This window comes from Pinus tabuliformis, chromosome 3_2, assembly GCF_031772625.1.
Source record: "Pinus tabuliformis cultivar Carrire ecotype Pingquan chromosome 3_2, CPIR1, whole genome shotgun sequence".
Taxonomy (NCBI): Eukaryota; Viridiplantae; Streptophyta; class Pinopsida; order Pinales; family Pinaceae; genus Pinus; species Pinus tabuliformis.
This window is the reverse complement of record NC_142302.1, coordinates 646,691,405-646,706,424: the sequence shown is the minus strand read 5'-3', so window position 1 is coordinate 646,706,424 and position 15,020 is coordinate 646,691,405.

The following is a 15,020-nucleotide window of genomic DNA, read 5'->3' as shown; positions in this document are numbered from 1 at the left end:
AGTAAGAGGTCATCTTCTTCTTCTTTTTGAAAGTTTGGAGGTTCCTCCTATTTTTCCACAGCTTCTTCTAGCTCCTCAAGGGTGGCGAAGATTTCTTCTTCAACAGATGAGACTACCACTCCTGTGGGAGTATTCTTGTGCTTCTTTTGAGAGTATTGAAGAGCGTACACTCCTAGAATCAGTCCAAAAACTTTAGAGAATTGACGGGTTATGGGACAGACAACCCGGATATGCCGATATGGGATTTCGTATTTGGGTTTGATTTGTGAGAAATTACCTAGTTTAGAATTGCTTGTAGGGGAGAGGGAGTGAGTGTTACTGGCTTGATCAAATAATGGATGAGTGGGATTGGTGGGAAAATCGTCCATAAACTGTTGGCAGCCCTCCTTCTAGTGCCATAAATGTTGACAGTGATGGACCCGCCAACATTCAAGGGATCTCCCCGGTATGAAGTCCCAACTATATCTCACACGGTTTGGTGTAGGAGTCCCATCCAATACGATGGCCCGTTTCCATTTACTTAAAGATTCTTCTTAGCTCTTGTTGTTCAAAACATGAGAGTGTGTTATGCTCATATCTTTAAAAAGCGAGGTGAGTATGCTTGGTGAGTGCATAATGTAACCTGTGTCCAGGGACTCTTACTGTAAAGGGGGAGAGTAAAGATGTAGTAGTACTACCCAAGAAGGGACACACGTGAACCAAAAAGGGCTTGTCCAACATCTAGTGAAGTAGTCCATAGCGGATGCGGCAGTCATTAAAACCGAAGTGTAAGGGAAAACACATACACTAACCATCATAGTAGTCCATATAGATGTGATGGGTGTTATAACCATTAAACAAGATAGGTCTATCTAATGTCCTGCAGAGTAGTCCACAAGGACATGACAGATGTGAAAATAAACGCAACACATCTTCAACAATGTAAGTACTAAAACAACCAAATTAGTTCAGTTATCTTAGTGCAGGTTAAGTAAACATGCATTACAAATGTTTAAAGAGTAGTATTACAAAAATCTACAAAACATGTGTGAAAACATGGTGGCCTTAACAAGATTCTAAATTAAATAAAAGTCCCAAGACACATCTGTATACCATACATCACTAGTCCCAGTAGTGGGACATTGGAGCCACTCCTCACTCCTCAAAGAATAGACTAAATATTCTTAAGGCTATGTAGGAGGAGCCAAGGTGAAAAGTCTTTTCTCATACAATGGGAGGGGTATATATCCAAGTGTGATGCTTGACCCTTGTGACCCTTGGACTACCCTCATTACCATTCAACCTCCTATGACTTTTCAACTAACATGACTCTTCAAATTCTTGTGTGCGTCCATTGGACTTTCACTTTACATTACATTCAGTTACAACATATATGGCTAATAGTGGTCATGTGGCCTTGAATACTCATGACACTATTGACATGTATTGGCTGGCTGTGGTGGCCATGTCAAGCTACTATGCTGCTAAGTGATGGATGTACTCTCGGGTGTGCTTTATATTCTCCTCTGTATGGCTTGATGTTGTAGGATATTCGATGGTCTTGGTTTTGCAAGATGGTTCCATGCATGTGTTCCTTCCACTTGTTGTTTGATGTGCTTCTTTTGTCTGTCCATATTCAAGTAAGTCTTCTAGAATGTGTGCTCCTTCTTCATCCCATTCATCATCTCGCCATGATCTATCAGTGTACCTGTTCCTACAATTCACTCATGATGGGATGACATCAAATCCAAAACCTCCTAGTCTAACATGATGCATTATTTTCCGTGTTCCGAGCCCAGACTAGATGACAGGTTGGGAAGTGGGCCCAGTAACTGTGCACTGCGCATTTCCAAGTGATGGGGAGGGGGGAATGGTCATTGAGACTACACAAAGTGTAGCTCAGGCTTAGAGAAGGAACTATGGGGCATAGTCTTCACTGTCAGGGAAAATTGTGTAGAGGCCACTGGGAGGCAGGATTGCGCAGTTGAGGACACCAGTGGAAGCTACAAGGTGGGACCCTGAGGGACACCTTTGCACAATTTCTAGACAGAAGACAAGGTACGACAACAGAGGGACTAGAGGATAGTTCTGCATAGTTTTTGAGAGCAGTGAGTCCTGGCTGAGGGAGGTCACTGGGAGGACACCTTTGTGTAGTTTCTGGAAGAAATTCAGGCTCAAGTATCTATGCAATGCAAGGTTATAGTAGCGAGAAGGAGGCTTGATAACTGATCTTGCGAAGTGCTCATTTCAGGTCAGGCTTTGAGGCAGTTTGCACGTAGTTTTGGGAAGGAAGACAGGCTGCTCACCTCTGGGATTGTGCAGTGCAACCAACCGAAGGAAAACCTCAAGCACTGTGTAGTTCCAGATAGCAGAGTAACACCACTGAGGATTGAGACTGGGTAGTGCATCTCAATCAGGGTCTCGTGAACTGGGGTTGTTCCATTGAGAGATTTTCAGGAAAATGGCTAAGTGTGAGAGGCAAGTGAACTTGTGAGAACTCGACATTTTGATCAGACACAACATACTTCAAAAACATGACAACATTGACCACCAGGACAACATAGAAAAGCATGACCCTTTGTGTGATTGTCTAGTGCTAAAAGTGACAAGTGCGACACTTGGGATAAACATTTGGACGATTGTGACGACACTTGTGCAACAATGCTTACGAATTTGTTTGTGAGTGTGATGGGTGTTCACATAGCTAAGACAAGCCAAACACACAAATAAAGCCTTCGAAATCATCGGAACAAGATTGCAAGAATGACAAAGAAGTCAACATGCCTAAAGACGACAATTGGTTAAGCAAGAAAAAGGGTGAAAAGACTTTGAAGGAGCTCAAGGAATGAACTCGGGTGTTTACAACCATCAAAGGAAAAACTAAGGAAGACTCTAAAATTTGAGTGCAAGCCAAAATTTTGGAGGGTGTTGCTGTCGCTACAAAAACTCCTAAAATTTAGGAACCCACTGCACACAACTGAACTTCATACCCCTAACTCGAATTAACTGAGCTAGACTCCTCTTTTTTAGGAATCAACTCAAGTAAACTGAACTTCAACTCATTAACTTGAATTGAGTATTCTTAATTTAGTGATAAGTGTTATGTCACCTCAGTTAATTCCTCCAAGTTGTCTGTTGATGTGGAAATTCGAATTTTCTCAATTTTAATTAAGGAAAAAATAAAAATTTAGGCTTTCTTTCTACATTTTCAACCAGCATGACTAGCCATTCGAAAAGGCCCTCCTTGGATTTGAAGGAAGTATTCCATACATCAGAGGGTTCAATTGGTACCTAGTGATAACCAGACTTCAATTCAATCTTGTCGAAATATTTGGCCCCCTTGAGCTGGTCCAGAAGGTCATCAATCCATGGGACTGGATACCTACTCTAGAAAGTGATTTTATTCAGCACCCAATTGTCAATGCAGAGCCTCTAGGTTCCATCCTTCTTCTATACCAACACGATAGGGCTCCCATAGGGTGATGAACTTGGCATGATGAGCTATTTCTGCAAAAACTCTTGAATCTACCTCTTGATCTCATCGTTCTTCATAACAGAGCATCAAAAGATTGGTCCATTGGGTAGCGGGGCACCCGTGGTTAGATTGATGGAGTTCTTGAACTGACAATGCAGGGGTACTCCTATGGCTAAGGTGAAGATGTCCCTGTACTTCTCCATGACCTTGTCCATCTGCTATTGCCATGCAAAATAGCCTTGTCCAGAGGCTATGGATGTGGCCACAATATTCCTATTGTTCTGAGGGTGAATCATAAGGAAGTCAAATTTCCTGGTCTTGGAGATTATCTTACTGCATTATTTAGCAGAGATCAAAGAAAGGGTGGTAGGTGGTGCTACCTATGGTATCTTGTACAATTTCTAACCCAAAGTAATAATAACATAGTGAGGTCTAGATTCTTGTACAACATGACGCTTCCATAGGTATGGTTGACCTGAAAAAACATCACATATTTTCAAGGGGAAACATCATACAATACCTCATCTGTAAAGAGTTTGATGCTATAAGGTATCCATGCTATGAGGCATTCAAGCTTCTATTGGTTTTGGTGATTTCTGGACCCGGTATAGGATGAGATCACTGTGGTATGAGGGTGGAGGTGGTTTCCACTGGATTCCCTATATGGTTATGTTTTAGTTTATCCCATGTGATCCCACATTCATGCTTGGAATATGGCACAGGGGTGATTGGATGGAAGAAATACTTGGTTCAGCCCAATCTTTGGTCAGGTGGTACATGGAAGTAGCTGACTTGGTTGGCACTATGCATATGTTATTATGTGTTATTATTTAATGAGATCAATAAGGAAATGTTTTGTTTTATTGTGTGTGTCGAGCGGTATAAATGCAATATTTACACCAACATTTAATTTGTCAATCCGGGTAAGGAAACTTAGAGGGGTAGCACAATATATTCCAAAATATGACCTCAGGGATCTGTCAAATAAAAACCAAGCTTTTGCAAGAAATTCAAAAGAAGCGCCATTCAGGAAAAAGGAACAATATTTTTCGAAAGGAAAGTAAACACACTCCAGTAATCTACTTCTATCTCCTATTTTGGGTTGAGTTGACTCCTGTAGTAAGTCTTCCTCAGTTGTCCAGGGGACAAGGGAATGTAGGCCCCATTCAAAAGAAAGCGATTCAAGAAATAAAGAATGCAAAAATCTCTTAAAATATTACTGGTATGCTGCAAAGATGAAAATTATGAATTAAAACTAGGAAGCATAAAGCAACTTCATTCCAACTAATCTACGGAAATCATTGAATGATTTGAAAAGAATCGAAACTATATGTGCAATGTTTCTCTAAAGAAAAATCAATATTTCAGTTGTAAGGAAAGTGTGCAATAGAATCGAATAAGATAAAGACATTTCTGTTGTTCACCCTAATCTTATAAAATCATTAAATACTTTCTCTACAACACCGAAATATTCTCTATGATATGTGCAACATTTAATTATGATGAAAGGAATATCAATCATAGCTATTAACCTCAAGACATTTTAAGAATTCTGCGAGTACTTTACTTTTCCAATAAAACAAGATTCACAACTTCTCCTTACGCTGATCCTGGAATTTGTTCATTAAGATTTCAAAAATAAATGTTTTTCTTCAAAGTACAGGAATCAATTTCTCATCTAAAATAATGGTTTTAAGGAAATCATGAATGCTCAAATGGTATGTGCTAAATCAGAATTCTTAATAAGCCATTATATCCATGTATGCAGCAAATGAAATGAGGGTAAGCATCAAACTTAATTTATAATGAAAGTAAGAGATGTAGTAAAGAATTTACTATCTATCCTCTGTCTACTTTAGCTCAGTCTTCATAAAAATACATCCCAAGGAACAACAATATCATTACACTTAAATGACCAGAGCAATGAAAAAGAAATTATGGATGAAATCGAAAATCAGAAGATCAAAGCATGAAGCAAAATTGTGAAATGAAATTGCAGAGCTATCTTAAATCACACTCACACTATGCAAAATAAAATGCAGCGAAAGAAATCCTAAGAAGTTTGGGGCAACGAATTGGCTGGTGGGCCCAACCACCCAACTTGTTGCCCTTGCAGAAATTAAATCACAATCTCAGAACGTTTAGAAGAGACACAAACATAGAATCGAATGCAAATTTAGATTATCATTGAATCCAGTTACATAATGAATGAATAAGCAGCGTTGTGCCCCAGTGGTCCCCTCCAAGGATCATACCACTGGACACGCAGGCTCCTCCTTCCCTACACAATCAAAATCGATCCCCTATTCTATGAAAAATGCGATGTACAAAATACAATTCTGGGATCCCCTTTCAGTGCACAACCCTCTGTCTTATAGCAGCAGCGCTGCCCTAATTACTCGGATCTATGCATACAACTTTAGCATGGTTATTAAAACTAATATGGAACCAAAACAAGGAAATCTGAATTTTACTGAGTTCGAATGGGTGTAAGATGCATTTGCTGGGTGTATGTATTTTAATCATGATGCTAACGATTCCGTGGCTTCTAGAAGTAGTTTGACTTTAGCTCCACGTATTTCTTTTTGTGCTGGTGAACGTCCGTAGGCTCAGTCTTGTGGAGTTGTAACAAGGGTCTCTTTCACCTCTAATTATCCCACATTAACAAGTCAATCCGGGAACGTGTTGTTATTGCAAAGAGTAGCTCAATCTGAGGCTATTCGTCAGAGTAATGCTTAGTAGTACAGCGTTCAGAAAATACAAGAGTAAACGGATGCTAAACTATGACTAAATTACTTCAAATAGATAAAATCACACAAGACAGCTTATCAGTCAAGGGTGCGGAAACGATAACCCATCCCTCTAGAAACTGATGGAAAGGAAATTAGAGCATGGACCATAGGTCTGGGAGCTAGGCAGCGACTGCTAAGGCTCACTACAGCCTTAGACCTTCTCTCACACCAAAGCAACAAGTGCAAGTAAATGGAATGGCAGAAAGTAAAATGGAACAACAAATAGGAAATGGAACAACAGGTCTAAAATGGAACAACAGTAAATGGAACAACAATCAAATGAACTAAGTCTCGCGAGTCAGAACCAAACTTGCTCTATTGAACCAAACTCACACTCTGCGATAAAATAACAATCTTTCTCTCTTAAAGCAAATTGGATGGAATGTACTTTATGGAACAACACTCATTGATGAATTATGGAACAACAGGAATCAATCATACATACACGCAACACGCTAATATAGTAATCTGACGATTAAGGAGAATATGACTCTGTTTCCAAAATAGAACAACATTACTTTCGGATTCCAATAATCGGGATTTCAAATGAATCCAATAACAGTAATATTCAGTACAAACGCTCTGTAACAGAAATAGCTGGTTTAGACTAATAACATGCAATCAACTCTGAAAAGATTCAATCATGCAATGCAGAGTCTCTACATGGATTTCCTGAAAGAACCGTTAATGAATTAATCGTAGCAGAGCATGGAACAGCACATGAAAAGCATATCAGATTACCGAGCAATAAAGATAAGCAAACCACGCAGAAATCAAGTTATAATGGTACAAAAGCAAGTGTCCTTCAGAGCCGGGCCCTTAGCTTCCAATGGTACACCGCCTTAGATTACTCCAGACGCAAAGAGGAAATAAACACCAAGTCTTTTATATTAACGCATCAACAAACGTATAGTAAACCAGGTCTCAGTGAGACTCGATGATCAAAGTTTAGTCTGAAACTGAAAGTTACATGAAAGTCCTTTTGCTTAACGATGTTGTTCCTTTTTATAAAAGTAACGACGGAGATATCTAGGTAACAAAATAAGTAAAACAACGATCCCTCAGGATCAAAGATCCTGAGGGATTCGCCAAGCTGTTAATCCTTTACTTTTCTTTCCCTTTTCCGCCGAATTGGTATCCCTTCTTCCTTTCCTGGGTCGTTCTGCTTCGATCTGCTCGATCTCGTTTGCATCCGGTTCCCTTCTAGAGGGACAACAGTTATTCCTCCTTTGTCTTTCCCTTTTGAACGACAGCTCTTCGTTTCCACCTTTCCCTGCATAGAAAAATGACAATTATTAGTGATTAAGCTTTCCATGTTAGTTCTCACTCGTTTTATTAGAATTCTTTATTTCTTTGAGTTCATGATGCAGAAAAGGTTACAAATGTTACTGAAAAGTCACTAAATTGTTTGTCAAAAACATACCTTTCAAGTGCTCCACACACCCCCCTGCTTACCCTGTTTCATGCCCTCATGAAAACATTATAGTTGACATGCAAGGCGGTAAGAGAATAGGCCGGAGAGGGAACCTCATGTGGAGGCCTACAACCGTGATGAGCAACTAGATCATCAAAGAACTGATTTGTTTGACCTTCAGGCATTTCATACAAGGCCTGATATCTGGGTGCAGGGTGCCAAATGATTGGACTACGAAATCGATACCCTAACCAGGATGGCCCTGCTTGCAAAATACGCTCACCATAAAGGTTCAATCGGCTGGCAGCCAGCTCAAAATTTTCGTATTTGAATGGTTCCCTGAGCTGGATGTTTGGGTTAGAAATCTGGTATCGGAATTTTGCAGCATCGATGGCGAGGTCTTTAATAGTCAGAAAATATTCCAGACTGTGTCGGATTAGGTCCTCGTGCATGGGTCCTAATGTCTCCATGACACCCGGGGTTCTCATAAGGTTCCTATGTGCTCTCCATAACAGCACTGGGTCTCTAGGCTCGGCTCTCACCCACAAGTCTAGGCTATTTTCCTGTCTCTGAAAAGTGTTATAAGCTCTGAGCCATTTCAGCTGATTAACCCCGAATGAAACGAAGGCTTGCAATTGTATGTCCCCAATAAAAGGGCCAGGATTTAAGTCAGTTTCCTGGTCTAGCACGAGGTTGTGCAAGTAAAATTCACACAATAATCTTTGAACCTTAATTCCATAATGCTTGCAACAATCTATGAAATCATTAACAGTATTGATTTGTATAGGGGCACCCGCCCTAACAGCTTTTATCTTTAATCGTAAATATCGTTCAAGCAAAAATAAAGCATAGTTTTTAGCAGGGGCCCTACAGGTCAGAACGTCATTATACAAAGAACACACAGTGTCCATTTGCCTAATAACAATATCTAATCGATGAGTTACCTTGGCAACCTTTTCTTGCTCCTTTTGCCATCCTTCGAAGGCCTGGCTCTCGGACTGACTAATATCCCGAAGTTGCTGTTGTAACTCTTCATATTTCTCCCGGGGGACTGTTTGTTCTCTCAGCTGTTCAACTTCTTGTTGAGCTTGCTTCATCATCTTGTGCAAGGTTCTTGTTTTCGGATCCTTTTTCCATAGAGCCGTAGAGGCTCGGAGTTTTACCTGAACCTTTTTGTTATGCTGTTTGGAGTTCAGAACTCGAATTACCCCTGAGGGTGGTGCCTCTGTTTGGATCTCCTTACTCTCCTTTTCTTTCTTAACACGAATGAAAGGTTGCTGTGGTCCCCCTATTAATGGAACATCATCTTGTTCCTCTGCCTCAATTGGAACGACAGTCCGTTCTTCAGTGTAATTTGGAACAACAGTCTGTTCTTCAATGTCATTTGGAACAACTATCTGTTCTTCAATGTCATTTGGAACGACAGTAGGTCTTCCAGCGGGGTTTTGACCAACAGGGCGGCTATAAGTCCTTCGTCTTCTTGTCCTACGGGATTTTGCTGCAGTGGCCCTTTTTCTTTTCCTTGTGGTCCTTCATATCCTCAGGTTGGCTTTCAGAATCCGAATTTGCTGTCGGAGCTGGGCTATAGTGTTCAGCAACCTCTGTTGTTTCCTCCTTAATTTCTTGATTTCTATTGCCTCAGCAGAGGGCTCATGACTGGCCCTTAAATCTGCTCCTACTCCGTCTAGAATTTCTTCTGGTGTCTTGGGAACAGATTGTTCCCGATTGGTGTCTCCTATTTCCTCATCATGATCGGGCAGGTTTTCTTCTCAGACACCAGTTTGTTCTTCAACGTCATTTGGAACAGCAGTTTGTTCTTCAATGTCATTTGGAACAACAATCTGTTCTTCAATATCATTTGGAACAGCAGTCTGTTCTTCAATGTCATTTGGAACAGCAGTCTGTTCTTCAATGCCATTTGGAACGGCAGTAGGTCTTCCAGCGGGGTTTTGACCAACAGGGCGGCTATAAGTCCGGGTTCAGACACCAGTTTGTTCTTCAACGTCATTTGGAACAACAGTCTGTTCTTCAATGTCATTTGGAACAGCAGTCTGTTCTTCAATGTCATTTGGAACAACAGTCTGTTCTTCAATGTCATTTGGAACGGCAGTAGGTCTTCTAGCGGGGTTTTGACCAACAGGGTGGCTATAAGTCCTTCGTTTTCTTGTCCTACGGGATTTTTCTGCAGTGGCCTTTTTCTTTTCCTTGTGGTCCTTCGTATCCTCAGGTTGGCTTTCAGAATCCGAATTTGCTGTCGGAGCTGGGCTATAGTGTTCAGAAACCTTTGCTGTTTCCTCCTTAATTTCTTGATTTCTATTGCCTCAGCAGAGGGCTCATGACTGGCCCTTAAATCTGCTCCTACTCCGTCTAGAATTTTTTCTGGTGTCTTGGGAACAGATTGTTCCCGATTGGTGTCTCCTATTTCCTCATCATGATCGGGCAGGTTTTCTTCTCCTGCCTTTTCTGCACGTGATTTCTCAGGTGTGTCTTCCTCCGGAGGTCCGTCAGGGAGGCCTGCTGGGCTGGAGGGTTGGCCATACTCCCCCATATTGGCCAGGATTGCGGCCAATTCGTCTTCACCCACAGGGTCCCGCAGCGGGCTGCCCTCCGACTGTACTGCTTCCTCCTCTTGATTGGACTGCTCAGCGACTGCCTTGGAGTGTTCAGCCTCTGTTTCTATTTCGGAGTGCTCGTTTCCCTCCTCGACTCCTTCTCCGGGCTGCTCAGCCTCGCCCCCAGATTGTTCAGCATTTTCTTCGAAAGGTCCTCCTTCTAGTTCTGGAGGTTCATCCGTAATCTCGATTGGCTGGCTGGTGCTCTCCTGGATCTTTTCCAGCCTCCCTCGTATCCGGGCTAGCCGGGCTGATTTCCTTGGTCTCTCAGGTTGTTCGGGTGTACTAGCAACATGTTTTTCTGCTACCAATTCTCTGGGTTTTTCTGGTCGTTCCGGTGTACTTGAAGAATGTTTTCGTTTTGGAGCAACATGTTTTTCTGCTGCCAATTCTCTGCGTTTTTCTGATCGTTCTGGTGTGCTAGAGGAATGCTTAGGTTTTGGGGATGGTGCAGCCAATCCCCCCTCGATCATTGCAATGAGCTCCTCCCAGCTGCTCTGCTGTTGAGTGAGACTATGGCTCACTATCAATTGAATCAATCCATGGTGGCTAACAACTGTTTCTACGTGCTGTGCCTTCTTCAGGCTTCGGGCCGCATCATGCAATAATGAATTTAAAAGTGCAGGCAGATTTACAGAACATTTTTCTTTCAAAACAGCTAAGAGTTTAAGATGACGCGGTCTTACCACGTCTTTCCTTCCTTCACAAGTAATGTAGCTCTGCACTATCCTTGCTAATTCGGTCCAGGGTTCTCCTAACGTTGCTGGCAGAACTCCCTTCCCCTTAACTGTCAAGCTTTGGCCTTCATCCTAGAAAATCTCCATAATCTTTTGTAATCTTTCTTTCTTCAACGTCCATACAGGTCCGGCGGCTGGTAGTCCCGAGACTTCTGCAATTATATCATCAGTGACCGCTATCCGCCTCCCTCTTACTATGGAGTAGTTCTCCTGCAGGTTTTGCAGAAACTCCAACGCCACTGTTTCATTTGATTCTTGTAGGTGACTGAAATAATTCAGCCACCCTGCCTTTTCCAGGATCTCCCGGGCAGCAGCGGAGACTGTCAACTCCTGAGGTTCGCTTCGGATTGCCTTTCCCCCCATGGTTCCACTAAGAATTCCCAATGGAACAGCAACTGCCTGTGCTGTTTGAGACGCAGAGAGAGTGATCGTCGCAAGGTTTTGGAGAAAAACACAGAGTATGCAACAAAAAATGGATTGTGGATAGAATTATCATACCGTTAAACCATGCCATATCTTCGTACACTATCTTCCCCGAATGGTGTGCTGACACGTAATTCGTGGAGTAATGAGGTTACCTTCCCCCCTGCAATATGATAGGCTGTCCCAGCCGTCAAATAGAGGAGCAGCAACCATTCTATAACCAAGTCATAAAGGAACAGCATATGAAATTATGCCATGTTTTAGATGGACAACGAAATACCGAAATCGAGGCAAAAAGGTGGATCACGTTTTACATAAGAGCCTGCGTGATATGATGCGAGGCCGGGGGATGGGACGTCTGTCAATCGTACGAAATCTCCAGAGGTCATTATCAGTTCCTTTGCCATGATTGGTGGTAATGAGTGTTCATGCGATGTATACATCGAGACATAAAATATGATTTATTCATAGGATATAAGAGACAAAGAAGTATTGATATCATACCTATTGGTGTAACCATTACGACTTCGATACCATTAACAGAGCTCTGCTGCCGACAGGTGTTCATAACCTTGGCAGAGTTGTTTATTTCACCCCCGGAACCATGATCCTTTGTGTGTATTTTGAAGAGTATTTTGTCAAAATGTAGGCCATTATGCTGGCTTGATAACCAGGTAGCCATAATGCCATTCACAAGGAAGGTGCGAAACGTGGTCAGGCCGGTTTGTGATGAGACCCCCTATTCCAAGGTCTGTTTATTCAGTGTACCTTTTGGACCATATCCCTGGTGTGGTGGCCATAATGGGAATGCCACTTCGCTTCCATCCTTATGATCATGGTAGGCTGGCTCTTGATGAGACCCCCTATCCTGCATTTGACAATTGATAATCCATATTTACTTTTTTTTTTCTTTTTGCAGAGCATTTTTTCTTATTTATTTACACATAAGGGTGGTTCAGCACTCCTTAAGAGTGGGAATGGTGGAAGAAGTCTTATCATCTCAACAGGAAGATATAAATCCTCTGCTCTTATCCCTAAGTAATAATCAAAGATTTTTTTTTTAGGGAAATCGTCATGATAAAGATGACCAACCAGAGCAACGGTAATAAGACAATGACAACGAAGATGAGAAATAAGTGTGTCCCTCCTCTTGTCCTCTTATCAATACTAGGCCTTATAAAGATAGCGATCTATGATCCGCTGACTTCGGTATGTCATGATTTATGTTCATTGCATAAGTGCATAGCTGTATCTTAAAGACTGGAGAGAACATGGGCGAAAAGCATCCTCAATATCATCAAAGAGAGAAAAAAACATGCCGATGGTGTTCCTTTTGAAAAAGGAACAGCAGAGAAGAATCCATGCAAACAAATACTTGAGATGCCGTTTCTTTAAAAGGAACAGCAAAAATAATCAACAAAAAGAATGTTGTTCCTTTGGAAAAGGAACAGTAGAAGAGCAAAAATGTTGTTCCTTTTGAAAGGGAACAGCAAAAAATCACGAATGTTGTTCCTTTTGAAAAGGAACAGCAGAAAATCACGATTGCTGTTCCTTTTGAAAAGGAACATCAGAAAATCACAGATGCTGTTCCTTTTGAAAAGGAACAGCAGAAAATCACAGATGCTGTTCCTTTTGAAAAGGAACAGCAGAAAATCACAGATGCTGTTCCTTTTGAAAAGGAACAACAGAGAATCACAGATGTTGTTCCTTTTGAAAAGGAACAGTAAAGAATCACAGATACTGTTCCTTTTGAAAAGGAACAGCAGAGAATCACAAATGCTGTTCCTTTTGAAAAGGAACAGCAGAAACACAAATGCTGTTCCTTTTGAAAAGGAACAGCAGAAACACAAATGCTGTTCCTTTTGAAAAGAAACAACAGAGAATCACAAATGCTGTTCCTTTTGAAAAGGAACAGCAGAAACACAAATGCTGTTCCTTTTGAAAAGGAACAGCAGAAACATAAATGTTGTTCCTTTTGAAAATGAACAGCAGAAACATAGAAACACACAAATGCTGTTCCTTTTGAAAAGGAACAGCAGAAACGCAGAAACACGCAAATGCTGTTCCTTTTGGAAAAGGAACAACAAAGACACGCAGAATGCAAAAAGATAAAGATCAATGAAAATGTTAAGAAAACATATATACAAAAACTTATGTACAAGTTATAGAAAAAAAATGAATTCCTTACTGAATTATAGGTGAGGAAGATTTTGCTTCCTCTCCTAAAATTTCCATATTAGTGTCTCGACGTAGCTGCTGACAGAAGGATTCCCGAGTGAGTGGCTTGCGATAGAGACGAACTCGGTGGCCATTTACCTTGAATGCGTATCCAGAACCGTCGATTGTGATCAGAGTGAGGGTCCCATTATCATGTACTTTCTGGATTTCGTATGGTCCCAACCAACGAGTCTGAAGTTTTCCCGGGAAGTCCTAAAACCGAGAGTCATATAACAGAGCCCAGTCTCCTTCGTGAAAGAGTTTGTTTTTGATGAGTGCATCATGCCATCTAGCTCACTGCTGTTGAATAAGTGTTGTATTCTGCAATGCAGAGAGCCTGATTTCGTCCAATTCATTAATCTGCCGTAATCGATTAATTTGTGCCTCACTTAGATCTAGGCCAACTTCCTGTGCAGTTTGTAGCGTTTGGATTTCGAATTCTATGGGGAAAATAGGTTGTTTTCCAAACACTAATTGATAGGGTGAATAACCGGTGGTACTTCTCCATGTGGTTCTATAAGCCCACAGTGCTTCGGGTAATCGGGTGGCCCAATCACGCCTATGTGATGCAATGGTTTTTGTTAAAATTGATTCTATTACCTTATTGCTACTTTCTACTTTCCCATTCGCCTGCGGGTGATATAGGGTAGTAATTTTATGCTGGACGTGATAATTGTTAAGTGTTGCAGCTAATTTGTTTCCGGCAAATTGTGGTCCTCCATCTGTAATTATTTCTCTCGGAAGGCCATAACGTACAAACAAATGGAACAAGAACTGTATTACAGAATCTTCTGTAGCTCTAGGCAACGCTTCGGCCTCAACCCATTTGGTGACATATTCTGTCGCCACCAAGATATATGTTCTCTGATTTGATGATGGGTTGTTGGGTCCAACAAAATCAAGAGCCAATCGTTCAAACGGTTCAATGACTAATTGTGGCCTTAGAGGCATTTCGTCGGCTTGACCAGGTCGTCCTGCTCGCTGGCAGCTGTCACAGGCTTGGACAAATTTCTTCGCATCTTTGAAAATTGTAGGCCAGTAGTATCCTGTCTGCAATACTTTATATGTTGTTCTTCGTTCAGCAAAGTGTCCCCCACATGGTCCGTCATGACAGGCTTTTAAGATGTCGAAAATTTCATCTTCTCGAATACATCTCCTAATTTGCATGTCTGCCCCTGTGTGGAACAAATAGCCCCCAATCCACGAAAATCGAGTACTCTTCTGAACAATCTGCTTACGTTCATTAGGGGTTAAGTGTTTTGGTAGCTTACCTACTGCAAGGTAATTGGCAACATCAGCATACCAGGGTGTTTGAACAGCAACAACAAACAGGTGCTCATCAGGAAATTGATCTTCCACTGCTGTTGCTTC